This window comes from Agelaius tricolor, unplaced genomic scaffold, assembly GCF_023055355.1.
Source record: "Agelaius tricolor isolate 1412-34295 unplaced genomic scaffold, bAgeTri1.0.p SCAF_36, whole genome shotgun sequence".
In the NCBI taxonomy this organism is placed as follows: Eukaryota; Metazoa; Chordata; class Aves; order Passeriformes; family Icteridae; genus Agelaius; species Agelaius tricolor.
This window is the reverse complement of record NW_027269296.1, coordinates 1,571,176-1,588,415: the sequence shown is the minus strand read 5'-3', so window position 1 is coordinate 1,588,415 and position 17,240 is coordinate 1,571,176. Positions and strand designations below refer to the sequence as shown.

General features: G+C 58.2%; 1 protein-coding gene across 8 annotated transcripts in view; it reads left to right on the top strand.

The window, feature by feature from the left end:
* The window catches only part of MACF1 (microtubule actin crosslinking factor 1), a 142,858-nt gene that overhangs the window by 6,919 nt on the left and 118,699 nt on the right, over positions 1–17,240 (top strand). The window lies entirely within an intron of this gene.

Sequence of the window (17,240 nt, the reverse complement as noted above, 5' to 3'; positions counted from 1 at the left end):
GGATGTGGGGACCCCTCGGTGTCCCCGCGGTCCCCCCCGCGGCCGGGGATGCGGGCCCCAGGTGCTGCCGGTGCCGGTACCGGCAGTGAGTGTGCAGTTTTGATGGCAGCGGCTCGTCCCCGGCAGCTGTGTGTGCGTTCCCATTCTTTTGCTTGTTATTATTATTTTGTTTTCCCTCCTCCTCCTCCTCCTCCCCGCTGCAGCGCTCAGCTTGTCCTGGAGCCCAGATTCCAGCCCCACAGGGCTCCCAGTGCTCCGGTTTATGAGTTTAGCAGCCAAGTCTCTTTAAAATGCGGATGGCCGGGCTGAGAGGAGCCAGTGCCTGTTTCCTTTTCCTCTTTTTTTTCCTGCGGAAAAAGGGGAATAATGGATTCCCTGGCTCCCTGGTTCAGGGGGTGCCACTCAGACATGCCCGAGGTGGGAGAGATGTGCAGCCTCTGCAGGGAGCAGGGAATGAAACCTCCTCGGGTGCCTTGGAAAAGGCACTGGAAACGTGACTTGGGCTTGTCCAAGTACTTGACAAACTTTTTTATTAATCAAAAGATGCTTTGATGTAGTTGGGTTCAGCGTGGAGACGCTGGCGTGGAAGGAGCTGCCGTTTGCATCGGGTTTGCTTTGTTCCAGAAAAAAAAATGGAAATTCCAGGGCCTGTAATGCACTTGGTCCAGCTGGAGCACCCCTGGCACCTGGGCTCCCCTTGCCCGCTCCCTGCTCTGGCTGTTGGTGCCTTCCATGAGCGGTTGGGTTCTTGTGGGAAGGAGTTTTTCTAGGGAATTCCTGATTTTTGCACTGGGATATGGTAGAAAGCTGGATAACTTGGAAATACCCTGCTGGGTGTTGTCAGAGCTTGTTTGTGGTGTAGGGGAAATGAATGTTTATACTCCATAAAAGCTTTTCTTTGCTTTTGACCCTTTCCCAGCTCCCCACCCCTCCTGGGGCATCCCACCAGTGCTGCAAGGGCTGAGTGGGAGCCCCAGTTTGGGTTGTTTGGGTTTGAGTTGGTGGATATGTTGTCTCTTCCCTGTTATTCCCCACTGCAGCTCCTGCAAACCGTTTGGTCTTTCCTGTCCAGAACAAGTTTTCCACTGGCTCATCCCCTCCCCCTCTTAATCCTGCAAAAATGGAGTTTTCACTGAAATGTGGCTGCTGAGCAGGGAGACCTGAGGTGCTCTTGTGGCGGCCACCCCGGACCTGCCACATCCAGGACCTGGCACCGGCGGCAAGAAGGGCAAGGAGGACACTTGGCACTGCCAGGGCCAGGATTGCAAATGCATTTCTCTTAGCCAGCACCACTAAATACCCTAAAACACCCCAATTTGAGCAGCGAGGCCTCTGCTGTCGAGCGAGCTGGGACAGGTTCGGAGAGAAGCAGAGCAGCAGCACGGGGAGGATCCCAGAGCGGGCTGTGAGTCCTGAATTTCCCTGGTGAGCAGGAGTGAAGCAGCTGGCAGATCCCCGTGATTCCTTTCTTTCTAAGAACACCCACCCTCGGCAGTGGGGTGCGGGAGCTGCCGCAGCGCTGCGGCGCCAGGGCTCGGGGATGCTCCCGATCCCCTGGGGGAGGACATTGCCATCAGCACTGCAGGGACACCCACCTGCTATGCCCTGCTTCCGAGGGGGTGGCTGCAACCAGAGCATGGGGCTAAAAGTGGCCGTTTTGGGGGTGGTGACTCTGGGGATGTCTCAGCGTTTCGTTGCTGTCGCTTCCTTCAGCCGCGCCATCCTTGGGGTTGTCCCGTCTGGAGAAAACCCCACACCTGCAGCTGGGAGGTCCCCAGTGCCACCACCTTCACCTGTGTGGCACTGCTGGAAACCAGCAGGCCAGCTCCCTGTGGGGATCCAGCCCCTCTTGCCTCATCCCTGGCACATGCCAGGATCTGCTGCGGATCCCGGTGGGAATGATGGAATCTGCGCGGGGGGTGACGCTGGTGGTGGAGCTTTTTGGACACCTCTCTGTCACCCTGAGCAAGCCCCAGCAGCTGAGGCCCCTCTCCATTCCCCATGGCAGCCTCCTGTTGTGTTTTGGGAGTGCTGAACCTCACCTGGAAAATCAGGAGCCAGGTGTGGAAATCACTGCTGAGCAGCCCCTGGCAGCTCAAGGGTGCCGACATCTCTGCCAAGCTCAGAACACAGGTCATGCTTCCCCTGCTGTAAACATTAACTAATCAATCCTGCTGAAATCCTTTCTTTCTCGTAATTAGCTGGTTTTTTTTTGGGATTGGGGGTAGAAAACCTGGGGCTGTGGCACCTCAAAAGCTTTTCCCCGCTCCCGGTGCTGTCTCTGGCTGCTCCGTGGTGCCCAGCACGTGGCCTGGCTTGTTTGGACTGGGACAGTACAGGGTGGTTTGTCACCTTGATTGAGTACACGGCCTTCAGTTAGGGAGAGAACAACCTCCCAAGGACTGGAGGAGACCCTGGGGTGGTGGGAGAGCTGTGGGACCCTTGTATAAATCAACCAGGATTGATTCCAGTTGGGACTGGAGCCTTGCTGGTGGTGGGTGGCGTTCCTGGCCATGCCCATCTCTGAAGAACCTCGTTTTTTCCCACTTGTGGCTGGTGTTGTGCCACAACAAACGCACCTGGAGGTGTCTGAGGACTTGGAGGTGCCTTGTTCCTTGAGCCAAGCAGCTCTCCCAGTGTGCAGCCACCTCCTGATGCAAGAGATTGCCGGGAGGTCCATCCCACGAGGACAAACATCACTCCTGAGTGGGCTGCACGAGGCCTCTGTGGCCTCTGAGATCACTGCTGGGGCTGGTGGTGTGGTGGTGACTCCTCACTGGGTGAGAGGAAGCCCTTCTTCCTCTTCATCCCTCGGGAGCAGGGCTGGCCAAGTTCCACTTTTGCAGTGGAGAGTCCCTGGCTGGAGAAATGTGGGGGGGAAGCTGGGCTGGAAGCCAAGGGATTTTCCATCACTGGGTGAATAACCCTGATTTTGGGGAGGTTTGTAGGGGAGTCAGTGGCTTCTCTGGCACGGGGGGAGGGAACCAGAGGCAAAAGGGGGGTCAGGAAGGTGGGGCAGCCCTGGGTGTGTGAGGTGGAGCCCCAGCACTGGGTGCAGGAGCTGTTTTGTTTTGGCCAGCGGGGAAACGGGGCTGGTGGTGTTGCAGGTGACAGGATCCACCCCTGTTGCAGGTGACAGCATCCACCTGGCCTGGCTGGCTCTCTGCGTGGAGCCACCCCCATGCCAGGCCCAGAGGTGCCCCCCAGGCTGGCATTGCCAGGCCGTGTGTGCCGCCCCCATCCCGCCAGCCTCCCTGGGATCAGTGGATCCACGGCTGGCATTGTCCTGGTGCCCTGCTGGTGACCCAGAACCGCGGCTGAGCCCTGCTCTCGCAGCTCCTGCAGCTCTTGGCTGCTTCTCCTCCTTCCCACGTGTGTGAGAAGATCCCCTGGCAGGGCAGGGGGTGGTTGAGCCTCGCTGGCCTCACCCGGGATGGCACCGGGATGTGAGCGGGGCTGTGCCGGAAGGCTTTGATCTGCTCTCAGCAGCCTCTGGAAGGGGCTGGGGCTGTTCCCTGCCTGCTCTGCTCAGCTCTGCATTCCCGTGGAGCCTTTTCCTTCCCGGCTCATGCTCCGGGGCGAGACTGGAGTCTTTGACCTCCGTCTGCTGGGTCGGAGCCAACCTCCTTTCCAGGCTGGTCTCGCCTGTGTCAGCTAAGTTTAGACTGCTCTGGACATACCGAGGCTGATGCCAGTGGCAAGGAACCTCCCAGAGGGAAGTAAAACAAGAGGTTTTATTTAAATTTCAAGTGTCTTCACACCATTGTTTGAATACCCGGCTGATAAGTGCCTTTTTTATGGGTCTGAAATGGGTAAATCCAGGCTGTGGGAGCAGCAGGGTGCTGCAGGTTCCAGTTCCTCCTGTCTTCCTGCGGGGAGAGGCTGTGCTGGAGCTCAGGGTGGACAAAAAGGAGCTGGTCCGTGCTGGGATCTCTGGATCCAGCTCCATCCTCCTGCCCGAGGGGCTGTGAGCCCTGCCTGGACCATGTGGCCGGTTCCTGCACGGGGCAGTGTTTCTCTGCCGGCTGCAGCAGGAGGATGCTCGGAGCAGCTGGGAAGCAGCACAGAGAAGCCCTGGGAGGGCCCCCACTCCCTGAGCTCCAACAATCCAGCCCTTCCCAATCCTCTCCGTGGCTCTGCAGTGCTGTGGCCGGATCTTAGCAACGCCAGGTGAGGCAATCGCTGCTCTGGGGAGAGGCGGCACACCTGGGATGGGGCCGGCAGCGGGGACACAGCAGGAACCCCGATTGCTGGGGCTGGTCAGCCCTGCCGTGCCCCCCGGCAGTGGGTGAGCCCTCGCAGGGCCATGGGCAGGAGCAGCAAACCGTGATTGCTCACACCTTTCCCATCCCATCCCATCCCGTGGGGTGGGAACCAGCAGAGCCGGTGCTGGGAGGTGCAGGCAGGGAGCTGATCTGCCCAGCACACCCCTGATCCCTGCTGGATGCTGTCCTGGAGAGCTGCCTTTCCTTCCAGACGCTCTTTCTCCCGGGAAATTCCAGATTTAATCTCTCAGCGCTGCCCTGGCTGCGGGGTCTGGGGGGCTTCAAACACCCTCCAGCTCGGAGAGGGAAACTGCCAAGGAAATTCCTTGCTGGTGTTAATGAGCTGGGAAGTTTCACTTCCAAGCTCTTGTCGTGGGGTTTTGTGTGTCTGGATGGATCTCACCCGGCGGGGAGGGGGATCCTCCAGCCTCAGCTTCCTTCCCCTGGGGATGTGTGGTGGGGCAGGAGGCTGAGTGATCAGATTTGGTGTGTGTTTGGCCGTGGGCAGGGTGAAATGAGTGCTGGGATGTGATCTGTGTGTCCTGCTCCCGGGTCAGATAAGCCCAGGGATTCCTGGAAGAGGGGGGGAAGTGGGGGGGGGCTCTTTTGGGCAAGATGGTTTGGGAGATTCGGGGTGAGAAGCAGGATGCTGATCCCAGCAGGACGGGGCTGCAGCTCCCCGTGGCTCTCAGAGCCCAGCCTGGCTCTGTGGCTGCCAGCAGAGGTGGGACAGCTCTGGCTGCAGGGCCTGTGCTGGTCCCTGGAGCGTCCCTTTGTCACCCACTGTTTATCAGTGCTCTGAGCCAGCGAGCTCCGGGCGCTGGGAGGCCACAATTGTGTTTATTTTGTTGTTTTCCTGTGCGTGACAAGGCTGCATTTCCATTTTTCATTTCCTGCCGAGCCCTGTTTCCCTCTGCTGAGTCCCAGCGTGCCCTGCCTGCCCTCCTCTGCTCAGATGAACATTTTTTTTTAATGATGCTGGAGAAGCTTTTCCAGCCTCCCACAGGTGATGAGTGCTGTGTTTTGCACATCTGCAGCACCTGCGTGGGCTGTGTTCTCTCCCAGCTTCTGTTTTGCCCACCTTGAGCTCTGCTGGGAGCCTTTTCCCCTTCCTCAGGCTCTGCTGGGACCCCTGCCCAGGTTGGGGGGTGTAATCCTGGCATGGCTGGGACTGAAAACAGCTCCTTGTCCAAATCTCTTGCTCTGCCCTTGCACCTCAATCCTGCACAGCCCTGAAGCTGTGCCTTGATCCCAGCGGGATTTTTGTGTCCTATCAGGCCACACCAAGCTCATCTTGCTTTTTATTAATCCTTATTCAGGTCCGTTGTGGCCCTACAGAAATGCTTTTGCCAGCACCTTATTTTTCCCTGCAGGAAACTGTACACAAGGGCTGCCTTGGCTGGCAGATTCCAGCTGACCTTGGGCAGTTTTGCTCCTGGTAAATCCCGTGGGAGCGACTCCTTTCCATGCAGGGTGGGGTCGGGAGGTCTTCCCAGCCTGGTGGTTCTCATTAACACACATTAATGACTGTTAATTAGTGCACCCCCCCTGTGCCTCAGGCGTGCTCAGTGCCCACAGTGATGCTGGGGACAGCTGCTGTGGCCCTGTGACCTCACTGGGGGCTCGCCAGGGCAAGCCTTAAGGCTGCCCCTAAATAAATCCACCCCAGACGTGTCCAGGATCCATTCCCTGGCTCTGGCAACGCCCTTGGCACGGCTTGAACAGCCCCATCCCCTCTCCTGAGGCTGCTGGGGTGTCCCAACATCCCCCCAGCTCCGGGTGACAGCGCTGGGGACATCCAGGGGTGGCACAGTGCAGGTTTTCAGTGCAGATTTCAGTGCAGGTTTCAGTGCAGATTTCAGTGCAGGTTTCATGCAGGTTTCAGTGCAGGTTTCATGCAGGTTTTCAGTGCAGGTTTTCAGTGCAGGTTTCAGTGCAGGTTTCAGTGCAGGTTTCGTGCAGGTTTCAGTGCAGGTTTCATGCAGGTTTCAGTGCAGGTTTCAGTGCAGGTTTCAGTGCAGGTTTCAGTGCAGGTTTCAGTGCAGGCGCCTCCAGACGCTGCTGCCCGCGGATATTTGGGATATTCCATCCTGGCCAGCTGTTTCTTGGGATGCCTCTCGTTCCTGCAGTTGCTGTGCTGGGAGATCTGGGATTCCTGGATGTTTCGGGAGCTGGGGGCGCTCCCCTGACTCCCCCCCTGGAGCCAGCTGGAGCGATCCTCCCTCCTGATCCTCCCTGCTGCAGGAATTCCTGGCGTTCTGGCAGAGGGGAGAGGAGCTGGGATGCCTGGGGATGGGATCTGGTGGCGTCAGAGCCGCTTCCCATTAACCCCCTCGGGGCTGGAGGAGGGAAGGGTCCTTCTCCCCCTCAGGGCAGGGTTTGGGGGAGCTCAGTGGGTTCTGGGGTGAGTTCCCCCCATCTCCCTCCTGCTGCTGGCATTTTGGAGCAGCTGCCTGCCATCCTGGAGGGGTTTGGTCTCTTCCCTTTGCCAGGAAGGAGAGGATGGAGATAAATGAAGTGGGATCTCGCTGTTCCCCCACGATGGGCTCAGCTCTCCGTGCCTGTTTGGGGCTGTTGGAGAGGAAGGACCTGGTGTCCCCTCATGTCCCCTCCGTGGGGCTGTTCCCACCCTTCCTTCTCACAGCCCCTTTGTCAGCAAGGATCAGGATTTTTTTTTTCCTTTTTTTTTTTTTTTTTTCTTCCTTTAGAGGAAAATTCCATTGTGCTATTTTTAGTGGTGACAACTTGGCTTCTCCCAACAACTTCTATTCTGCTGCTGACGGGCGCAGGGGGGGATGGCTGGGAATGGCCCTGAGGTGCCAGGGATGCACCAGGAACCTCCAGCTCCTAAATCCAGGCTCTTCATGAGGGCTGGATCAGCTCCTGGATCAGCTCCTGGCTGGGAGCTGAGGATGTCACCTCCATCCCCAAGGATGCAGAGGGCACCAGAATGGCTGGGAATGGCCCTGAGATGCCAGGGATGTAGAGGGCACCAGGAACCTCCAGCTCCTAAATCCAGGCTCTTCATGAAGGCTGGATGAGCTCCTGGATCAGCTCCTGGCTGGGAGCTGAGGATGTCACCTCCATCCCCAAGGATGCAGAGGGCACCAGGATGGCTGGGAATGGCCCTGAGATGCCAGGGATGCAGAGGGCACCAGGAACTTCCAACTCCTAAATCCAGGCTCTTCATGTGACCACTCCCTGGTGGCTGCATGAGCTCCTGGATCAGCTCCTGGCTGGGATGAATGGATGTCACCTCCATCCCCAGGGATGCAGAGGGCACCAGGATGGCTGGGAATGGCCCTGAGATGCCAGAGATGGCTGGGAATGGCCCTGAAATGCCAGGGACGCACCAGGAACCTCCAGCTCCTAAATCCAGGCTCTTCATGAAGGCTGGATGAGCTCCTGGATCAGCTCCTGGCTGGGAGCTGAGGATGTCATCTCCATCCCCAGGGGTGCCCAGGGTGCTGGGGTGCCCAGAGTGTGGAGGAGGCACCTCACCAGTGCCCCCCTTTCCAGCTGGGAGCTCCCAGAGGGGTTTTTGGCTCCCTGGTTCCCACTGGCCTGCTGGGTTTGCTCTGCTCCCCATGCAAAGGGATACCCCCGGCGTGTGTCTGTCCCTGGAGAAGTGGCTGTCTGTCCTGGAGCTGTGGAGGAGGTGGATGCAGGGTTGCTTCCATGAGTTTTTTTTTTTTTTTTTTTTTTATTGATATTTTTATGGATAATTTACTGTGGGATGTGGGTTGCTCTGGGGATGCATCTCAACACAGTGAAAGAGCCAGGGATTCATGTGCCCGTGGACGAGGGGAATCTTCTCACTACCCTGAGTTTCAGGGAGCTTCCCCCCTGCTTTCTGGAGGGAGATTTGGCTCCTGCAGCACATCCTTGCTCTGTTTCTCTCCCTTCCTCTGGCAAAGCTGGAATGCTGTGTGGGAGCCCAGGCAGGATGATCCTGCACCGTGTGGTAGGTCTTGCTCAATCTGCTGGGATCTTTCCAGAGAGGGAATGGGGAGAGCTGGATCTACCTCCACGACAGCACGTTTCAACACTACTGATGATGGTTATATTACTAGAATTATCATTGTCGTTATTGTCTCTATTATTTGATTTAACAGAAGTCCTGGTCCGTGCCTGGTGGACACCAGTCCTGCTGAAGGGCAGCAATGAGCAGCTCAGGCACTTGGATCCATCCCCCTTGGATCGCTCTGGGCTGGTTCCTGCTGCCAAAAATTCCTTTCAAACCAGTAAATCTCCTTTTCAGCTTTGTAAGCCCCTTGCAGCCAGGGCGAGGTGAACATGTGGCAGTGTCGGGGGGCAGAGACAGGAGGGATCTGCTCCCCATCTGCTCCTGCCTCTCACCTGGCCCATTTTTCCAGCATTTTATGGCACTTTTCTGATGGCTGTCAGCCTGGGTGGCTTTTCCCACAAGGATGGGAACCCATCTGCCCCTGCCTTAAATCCCATTGGTTTTTTTTGTTTTTTTTTTTCCTTCCCCCTCCCAATTCCCTCGACCACTCTCCCTGCTGGAAATATCCCCAGGACACCCAATCTCTGCAAGCTCTGCTGTGGAGGGGTGGGAAGGGGATGCCGGGGGGCCCTGGTGGTGCAGGGCAGTTGCTGGGCTCATTTGCAAAAAGGGGGCTGGCCTCAGCCCTGGGAGGCTTTCAGCAAATAAGGAAACACTGCCAGTGGTCAAAGGGCGAGGGAGAGGAGTCCAGCAGGAATGCTGAGCTGGGGACAGTGCCTGGAGCTGCCGGGTGCCCCGATGCCACCCAGCTGAGCCGCGGGGTGCCTTGGGCTGCAAGATGAACTTGGAGAAGTACAAGAAGTTCCTGGATGGACTGGGCACCCTCAGAGGTATTTGTGACCCACAAATAGGGGGAGGCTGAGCAGATGGGTGCCACCATCTGCCATGGATCCCTGATCGAGGCAGGGCCAGGAGGAGCTGCTGGGGAGGGAGGGGAGCTGCTCCCAGGGCTCCTGCACTTCCCTCTTTTGTCTCCTTTGCCTTTGGAGCTGGGCACAAAGGAGCTCTGGGGCAGCTCTGGGAGCCTGGGCAAGCTGCTTGGCAAGTCACTGGGAAATTCTGAGCTGAAATTTCTGCTCCAGGGGAGAGCAGGCTGCTGTTCCCATGGGCTGGGGGCTGATCCTGCTCTGCTGAGGGTGTTTTCACCGCGTGGCTGCAGGTAGACGGTGGCGCCCGGGTGCAGATTGCTGTTTTCCCACTTCAGTTCTTTCCAAAGCTCTTTCCCGGTGCTCTGCCCTCTCCTGCCTCTCAGGCTGTCCCTGGAGAGGCAGCTGGGACACTCGATCGTGCAGGGCTGGCCCCTGGCAGGTGGCTGGAGGCACGCAGCCCTTGTCCCACGGTCACAAGCAGTGAGCCCGGGCTGCGGGAGAGCAGCTCAGCTTACCTGGAGCTCTGACAATGCTTTTTCTCCCCTTTGTTTCTCTGGTTTTTTTTATCCTCCCTGCTGTCAGAGGAGCTTTTTTCCTCTGGAATTCCCAGCCAGCCTCATCCTGCTGCAGGAGTTCTGCTAGAGGGAGAGGAGAGGAGAGCAGAAGGCACCTGGAATGCCATCGCCTGTCACCCAACAATGCTGTCATTGACTTGCCCCTTTTTACAGCAAGGCCTCGGCTGGGCTTTACCAGCTGATCCCATTGTATAACAAAGGTGAATCAATTCCATGTTTAATTTAGCAGGGAGCCAAGGGAGTTGTCACCGGCGGGCTGGCAGTGTCCCCACCCTCCTGTGCCGCCGCTGCGAAGGGTTAATCCCACAGCTCTGTGCTGACAGCTGCCCTGAGTTATCGAGTCTGGGAGGAATGTAATTCACTTTCTTACGCTGCCCTGGTGTCCATCATGCATTTTTCCTGAGCCTCGCTGCAGCTGGCACTGGGAATCAATGTAAGAGGAGGCCCTGAGTGGCCATGTGCTGGCTGGGTGTGCCAGGGGTGGTGGCCAGCTCTGTCCCCTCCATCTCCAACCCCTTGGGCAGCCAGAGCAGCGATGGGTGCTGGGTTTAGGTGCGGGGTTTGGGTGCCATTGAGCCCCACTGTGTGTCTTGGGGCTGCTGCTGAAGCTCTCCCCAGCCCCGTCTCCAGCTGCAGCTCGGTGAGTTCCCGTCGTGCCCGCCAGAGCGAGGTGCAGGCAGCCAAGATGACCTTATTAATCGTGTTTACAAGGTGACTGCTTGCAGGAGCTGAGCTGGCAGCCTTCCCCTCTCCAGGTGCTGCCCAGAGCCCTGCTGGGAGCCTTGGCTCCTGTGCTGGCTCCCACATCCCAGAGCTCGTGGCACTTTCCATTCCCGCCAGCCCGGAACAAGGACATGGGAACATGGGTGGCACATCCCTGAGAAGCCCAGTCTGTGGGTTTTGATCTGTTTTGCTGCCTCTAGACCCAGTGATGACGACTTTGTCTGTCACCAGCTGTGTTTACCACAGCCCTTTGTGGTTTTAGTTCAGTGGGGTGGTGGAGGCTGGAAGTGTCCAACCTGGTCTGGTGGAAGGTGTTCCTGCCCGTGGGGCTGAAATGGCCTTTAAGGTCCCTTCCAACCAAACCAGTCTGGGATTCTCTGCTTGGAGGAGGCCAAATGCTGCTTGAACCAGCACAGTTTGAGCCCTTTCATGCTGCTGTGGGGCTTCCCAGTGCATCCAAGCACAAAAGGGGTGCCCACAGGGAATGTTTGGCTCTGTGGTGCTCACTGGCGTGGGGATGCTGTGCCGTGCATCCTGCTGTCACTGTTTGGCATTGCCATGGATCTAAGTGTGCTCCCAGCACTGAGAACAGCCAGCCCAGCCTGCCCTTGAGCTACAGGGCTGGCCAGAGCTGGAGGAAAACAAGGTTTTATTGCTGGAGAGGTTTCTTTTCCCTTCTCCCCCCTCATCTCTATTCATCTCCCCGGGGAGGTGGAGGCAGCAGCGGATATTGGAGCTGGGAGTGTTTCATATGTAAATGCTCGTGTGTGTAAGTCCAGGCCCCTGACCCCCGGCTCTGTGCCAGCATCCATCCCTGTCAGCCCTCCAAGGGGCTTGGAGAGCATCCCAGTGCCCCCAGCCCGCCCAGCTGGGATGGGGCTGGGGGGCCCTGCCAGATCCCTGTCTCCATGCTGGGGACAAAGGACCCTGCCCTGGTGGGTGTGGGGTCACCCAGACTTTCCACACAGTTTCCATCTTGAGTTTCCCAGGGCAGCACTGGTCACGGCCCTGAGATGACCAGATCCTTTGGGCTTGGCTGAGGAAAGCCATTAGATTACAAATTTATTGCTGGGTTAATTTTACCAGCGAGCACGAGGCCGGTTGGTTTCGCTTTCTGAGGAGTTTTGTTGTTTACTTGGTGGCCGGCTCAAACCTGGCATTTCCTGGGCCCTGGCCGTGCATTGCCAGCTAATCTGGCCCATCTGACCTTGGAGCTGCCACGTGCTTTCCCCAGGGGACCCAGGCTCAGATTTTCCCCTGTGACCAAGGAGTGGGTCCATGCTTGTTCCTGTCACCTCACCGTGCCACATGTGCCCGCGGTGAGGAATTTTGCAGCTCCGCTGAGTTTCTGCTGTTAAAAAGGAGGGATTTGGGTGTTGGGTGTTGCCTGAGGGATGTGTGGGGTCAGAGCAGGAGGCAGGAGCAGCATCCTGCCCTGCTGTGTGCCACAGTGCTGCCACAGCTTGTCCCCTTGTCACTGTTTGCTTTCGTCCCATCGTGCGGTGGCTTCCCCGAGGAGCAGACGGGGCCGCCCAAGGTGGCCGGGTGTGATAAGAGATCCAGGGCCAACATCTTCCCTGGCTGCCCTGGGTGGAGGCCCTGGTGAGTTTTGGCTCTGCCAGCCCTGTGCATGAGGAGGATGGGGCTGGTGTACCCTGGGAAAGGGTGAGGGACACTTTTCCAGCACGGTCACCCGGTGAGGTGTCCCCTGGGCAGCCCTGCCAGGCAGGGACACTCACAGGCTGTGCCCTGACTGAGGATCTCTGCTGATTTACAGCTTTCCCACCACTGCTTTGTGGTGCCAGGGATAGTTTTAGCCCCAGAGAGGTCCAGCTCAGCCCTGCTGAGGGAATCTGCTGGGCTTGGGCCAGGCTGGAGGGGTCTGGCGGATCTGGGGCTTGAACGGAGCGGCCAGAGCAGTGTTAGCAACTGGATTATTTCATTTGCTTTTTAACAGGGATTAAGTTTCTCTGCAGGAGAGCAGGTCTCTAGGGAACAGAATTTTTGGGCTCCTGCCTCCCCCTTTTTTTTTTTAATCCTACATTTCTCTGTGCTGCTGCACGCCAAGGCCAACTGGCCAAGAGCTGGCGGGAGCAGCTGGGATGAAGCATCACTTCAGGGCACAGCACAGCCATGACCTGGGGTGTGATCGAGCTTGGAAGGAGCAGGACCCGGTCCTGGGTGCTGTGGGGAGGCAGCTGTGGGTGCTGAGCTCCTCAGACCCCCCTCTCCAGAGGCAGGGTGCTGGGGCTGGTTGGCAGAACAAGCTGCCGCTCCTTCTCCCGCCTCCCGCCCGCCGCTAATCAGGTTTCACACTGCTTAGTTTGGGACATCTAATGAGATCAGGGCTCAAGGTTGCTGCCTGCCCTCCATCTGCAGAGGAAGAGGAGGGAATCGTCTGCTTCCTTCTCTTTGACCTCCATTTCTCAGAGCAGGCTTTGCAAATCTCCGGCTCCACCACTGCCCTCGTGTTCGCAGCCTGGCGAGGCTGGGGAGACCCTGAGCTGCCTTTTGGGGCTCACCTGGGGAACCCACAACTTCCTAACAGCACCTTGGGCAGAAGGTGATGTTTTGAGCTGCCTTTTGGGGCACACCTGGAGAGCTGCAGCCAGAAAAAAGGGGGGACCCACAACTTTTTAACAGCACCTCTGTGCTTTATTTGTGGGGAGCAGGACAAGGCCACCATGAGAGCTGGTGGCCATACCAGGGCACAGCCCAGCCCTGACCCCTCTGGCCCCAACAGCCCCATTGTGTGGGGCCTGTGCAAACACAGCAGCCCCCAAACAAAGCCCAGCCAGTTCCCACTAGCCCAACATTTGCCTATTTCCCCCGCTGCCAGGCAGCCTCTGCTTGGCGTTGGAATAACGAGAGCCTCTCTGCGGAGACACCGGCTCTTTTGTTAGCTGGCAGAAAAGGAGTTTTGATGCCGGCCATCCCTCCGCCCCCCGGCTTTCCTGCTCCCTAAGCCGCTGCTGTGGGAAGTGCAAAGCTTGGACTTGAGCTGCCAGGGATGATCCCAGTGCTTCCACTCTGATCCGGCTCCCCACTGCTCCCCCAGGCAGCTCTGCACCCTGAGCAGCCACAGCACAGCGGGGTCTGCCTCCTCCAAGAGGGGCTGAGGTCTGAGACTTCATTTGGGGGATTTTTCCACCGTTTGGGGGATATTTCCAGCATTTGGGGGATGTTTTCAGCATTCAGTGTGTTCCTGCTGCTCGGCTCCTGTGCAGACAGTAGCAGCGGGTGCAGGATTTGGGCTTTGGGTTGCTCTCCTGTGCTTCTCCCCTCTGCTGGGGTTTCCATCAAATCTCCTTGTGGGGAGGATTTTTTGGTGATTTGTTTTTTCATGGCTTTCTCCCCCCGCTGCCGGGGTGTGCTGGGAATTCCTGAGCTGGTGTTTACCCAGCCATGGAGAGGAGACAGCGGCTCTGTGGAGGTGTCCCCGTGGCCGGAGGGGCAGGGAGGGACCTGGAGATGGCATCGCCTTCCTCCTCCTCCCCCGGCCTGGGAAAGAAGCCACCTCTCGTGTCAGCACAGGCCCCTAGGAAGGCGTGCAGACGTGTGTGTCCTCTTGCACGTGGGTGTGCGAGCAAGCCTTCCTCTGCCCAGGGCTGCTGCTGCTCCTTCCCAAAGAGCCCGTGCTGTTTTCTGCTGGAACAACCCTTGCTGTTCTTTCCTTGCGCATCCTCATCCTCACCTCTTCCCTCTCACCCAGCATTTCCGAGTGCATCCAGGACGGCTCCAATCTCTCCGTGCAGCTTTGATCTGTCAAAGCCTGTCCCTGTTCCCTCCTGCCCTCCCCGTGCAGGACGATGCCACCGAGTCTGTGCCAGCTCCATGGGGTTCGGCGCTTTCCAGGGTGAATTTCGTGGCATCACTCAACGAGCAGGAGCTGCCAGCGTCCTCGGAGGGGTGACAAACCAGGGGAGGCTTCCGAGAAGTGGGAAGCGATGAAATAATGCCTGAGCTGCTGCGTCAGCAGGATCCCAGCAGCCTTGGGGAGGGCGGATGGAGGGAGGTTTGTCATGCTGGGAAAGCAGCATGAGATCACCCCCCCTCCAGCATGACGCTCATCCCGGGCTGCAGGGAGAGTTCCCAAGGCCAGGCAGTGCTGGGGAGAGTTGGATTGAGATGTGTCCAGGCTGGATTTGTGTGCACGTGGCTCGTGGGCAAGGGATCTGTGTTAGGGATCTGCTGGGATCTGTGTTAGGGGCTCAGGGAGAGTTCCCAAGGCCAGGCAGTGCTGGGGAGAATTGGGAATGAGATGTGTCCAGGCTGGATTTGTGTGCACGTGTCTTGTGGGCAAGGGTCTGTTTGGATCTGTGTTAGGGGCTCAGGGAGAGTTCCAAAGGGCAGGCAGTGCTGGGGAGAGTTGGATTGAGATGTGTCCAGGCTGGATTTGTGTGCACGTGGCTCGTGGGCAAGGTTCTGCTGGGCACAGGGAGCTGGGTCACTCTGGGGGATGCATGGAGGGCTGGGCACCCTGCTGGAGGTGCTGCTGGCTCTGGATGCCCCAGGAAAGGTGCTCAGTCTGGGGCACCAAAAAGTGAGCCCCACTGAGGAAAGGAAGGTGAGGCCTTGGGATTGCCAACTGCTCTTCCTGCAGGAAATGTGGGAGCCTCTTCCTGATCCTGCTGTGAGGGGAACGGTCTCCTCCTGAGTTATTTTTGAGGTTCTTGAGGCCCTGGGTTCTCCTGTTGGCTCTGTCCATCTCAGTGGAGTTGGTCCCTTTGGGATGTTGGGATGTCACATTCCTGTAGACCCCATAACTGCTGGTGTGCTGGGGGATTTGCCCTCCAGCCTGGCAGCAGGAGTTCATGCTGCTGGGGAATGATTAAGTCATGAGCAGGTGGCCAGCCAGCTCAGCTGTTTGCCTTTGCAGGATGAAAGCCACAGGAATGATGTTTGCTTCCAGCCTTGCCTCCAACCTCCTTACCCTGCCCTTCCCCTCCGTATCCCACAGCAAGGGGGTCCTGGGCTGCTTTCCCACGTCCCCCCCCATGCAGCACTGCCAGCCCTGCTGTGGGAAGGGAAGTCTTGTCTTTTTTCAAAGATATTATTCTAATTTTGGTGCCCAGATGTCTGCTGGAAAAGGGAACATCTCCGTTCTTATCACTGGAGCTTCCTTTCCCTCACTTCTGATTTTACCACTGATGGTGCCTGGGGGGGTTCCAGGGTTTCCTCCCAGCCCCTTGTCTCTCCCCTTGTTTTGCTGACCTTTGGAAGCTCCTCTGTGAGACATTTGCAGGCAAATATTGATTTGTGCTGCCCTCACGGTGCAGGATGGGGGAGTGGTGCAGCACAGCCCCCAGCCCTGGGTGGGATGGAGCTGCTCTGGTTAATCCAGACGAATCCCAGCTCGAGCTCCCACTATTCCTGTGTAAAAGGGGAGCAGTGGAGGGATCCTCAGAGCCAAAATCCATGTTTACACAATCCCCTGTGTTTGGGACGTTGGTTTTCCAGGGCCACAAGAGCTTTGCTCTCTGTCTTTCCATAGTCCCGATTTGGTGTTGATGCCCAGGGGCCGGCACCGGACCCCTCGGGCTTTTCCCTGTCCCTCCCATCAGGAATGTGGCCGCCGGGGGGGATGATGAAAGCCAGAAGGAAACGTTGAAGGTGGGGAATGCGCCCTCTGTGCCAGGAGCCGGCTGGCGAGGGCTCCCCGGCTGTGCCCGCACACGCTCCCGGTGATTCACCGGCAGGAGCCGAGGAGCTGGGCAGCGTCGGGAGCTGTGACCTGCCTCGTTCCACCTTGTTTTTAATAGCCCGGATCAGAAGAAACGTCACCTTTGTTCTGGCTTTCCTTTCCCAAGGCTGCTGGCGCCGCGGGCAGGGTGGAGCGGGGCTCCGCACCCCGCCGGGGCCCTGCCCGTGCTTGCCGGGCAGAACGGGCACGTGCGGCAGCCAGGGATGTGCCTTGCTGAGCTGGCTGTCTGTCTGTCTGTCTGTCTGTCCGCAGCTGCCTTTGCTGTGGTTTGCCAGGAGGGTGTGATGCTGCAGAGGGGGGGAATGATCTCAGCTGAGCTCTGGAGGGGGGGATGTGCTCCATCCCCTGGATGTGCTCCATCCCCTGGATGTGCTCATCCCCTGGTTAAGGGTTAAGAGCTGTGTTTGTGCCAGCCCTGTGCCCCCCTCCAGCCCCCCTGGAAGCCCAGACAGACTCCTCGACCCACCTGCCCCTGGGTGATGCTATTTCGACCCACCTCTGCCTCTGGGTGATGCTATCTCGACCCACCTCTGCCCCTGGGTGATGCTATCTCGACCCACCTCTGCCCCTGGGTGATGCTGTCTGTGATTTACCAGGGCACCCCTGATCAAAAACTTGGACTCTCCTTCCCCTCCTGGTCGATTTTCAGCTGCTGCCCTAAGCGACTGAGATTTGCTCCTAAAGCTCTCAGAAAGGAGGAAAAAAACCAACAGAAAGGGGAAAAGCTTTGCTGAGGAAGCACGGCAGGAAGCCTGGCTCCTCTCCTGCAGTCACGAGTTTGTGTGTGCTCAGCACTGCTGCTGGACAGACCCTTTACCTGCTGTGGGAACTGGGGTGCCTGCTGGGCAGGGTGGGGTGACCCTGGTGACCCTTTGGGGCAGAGAAGCCCTGCAGGGCATTCCCAGCTGCTCCCATGCCCAGTTTTTCCTGCTGGCAGCAATGGGGGGGCTTTGCTGGGCTAGGCTGGGGGGCACTGGCAGCACCTGGGCACAGGTAGAGCCCTGGAGTGATGCTTCACCCCAGCTCAGTGCTGCGGGGTGCCAGCTCTGGCTCTGTCACAGCCGTGCCCACTGCAGC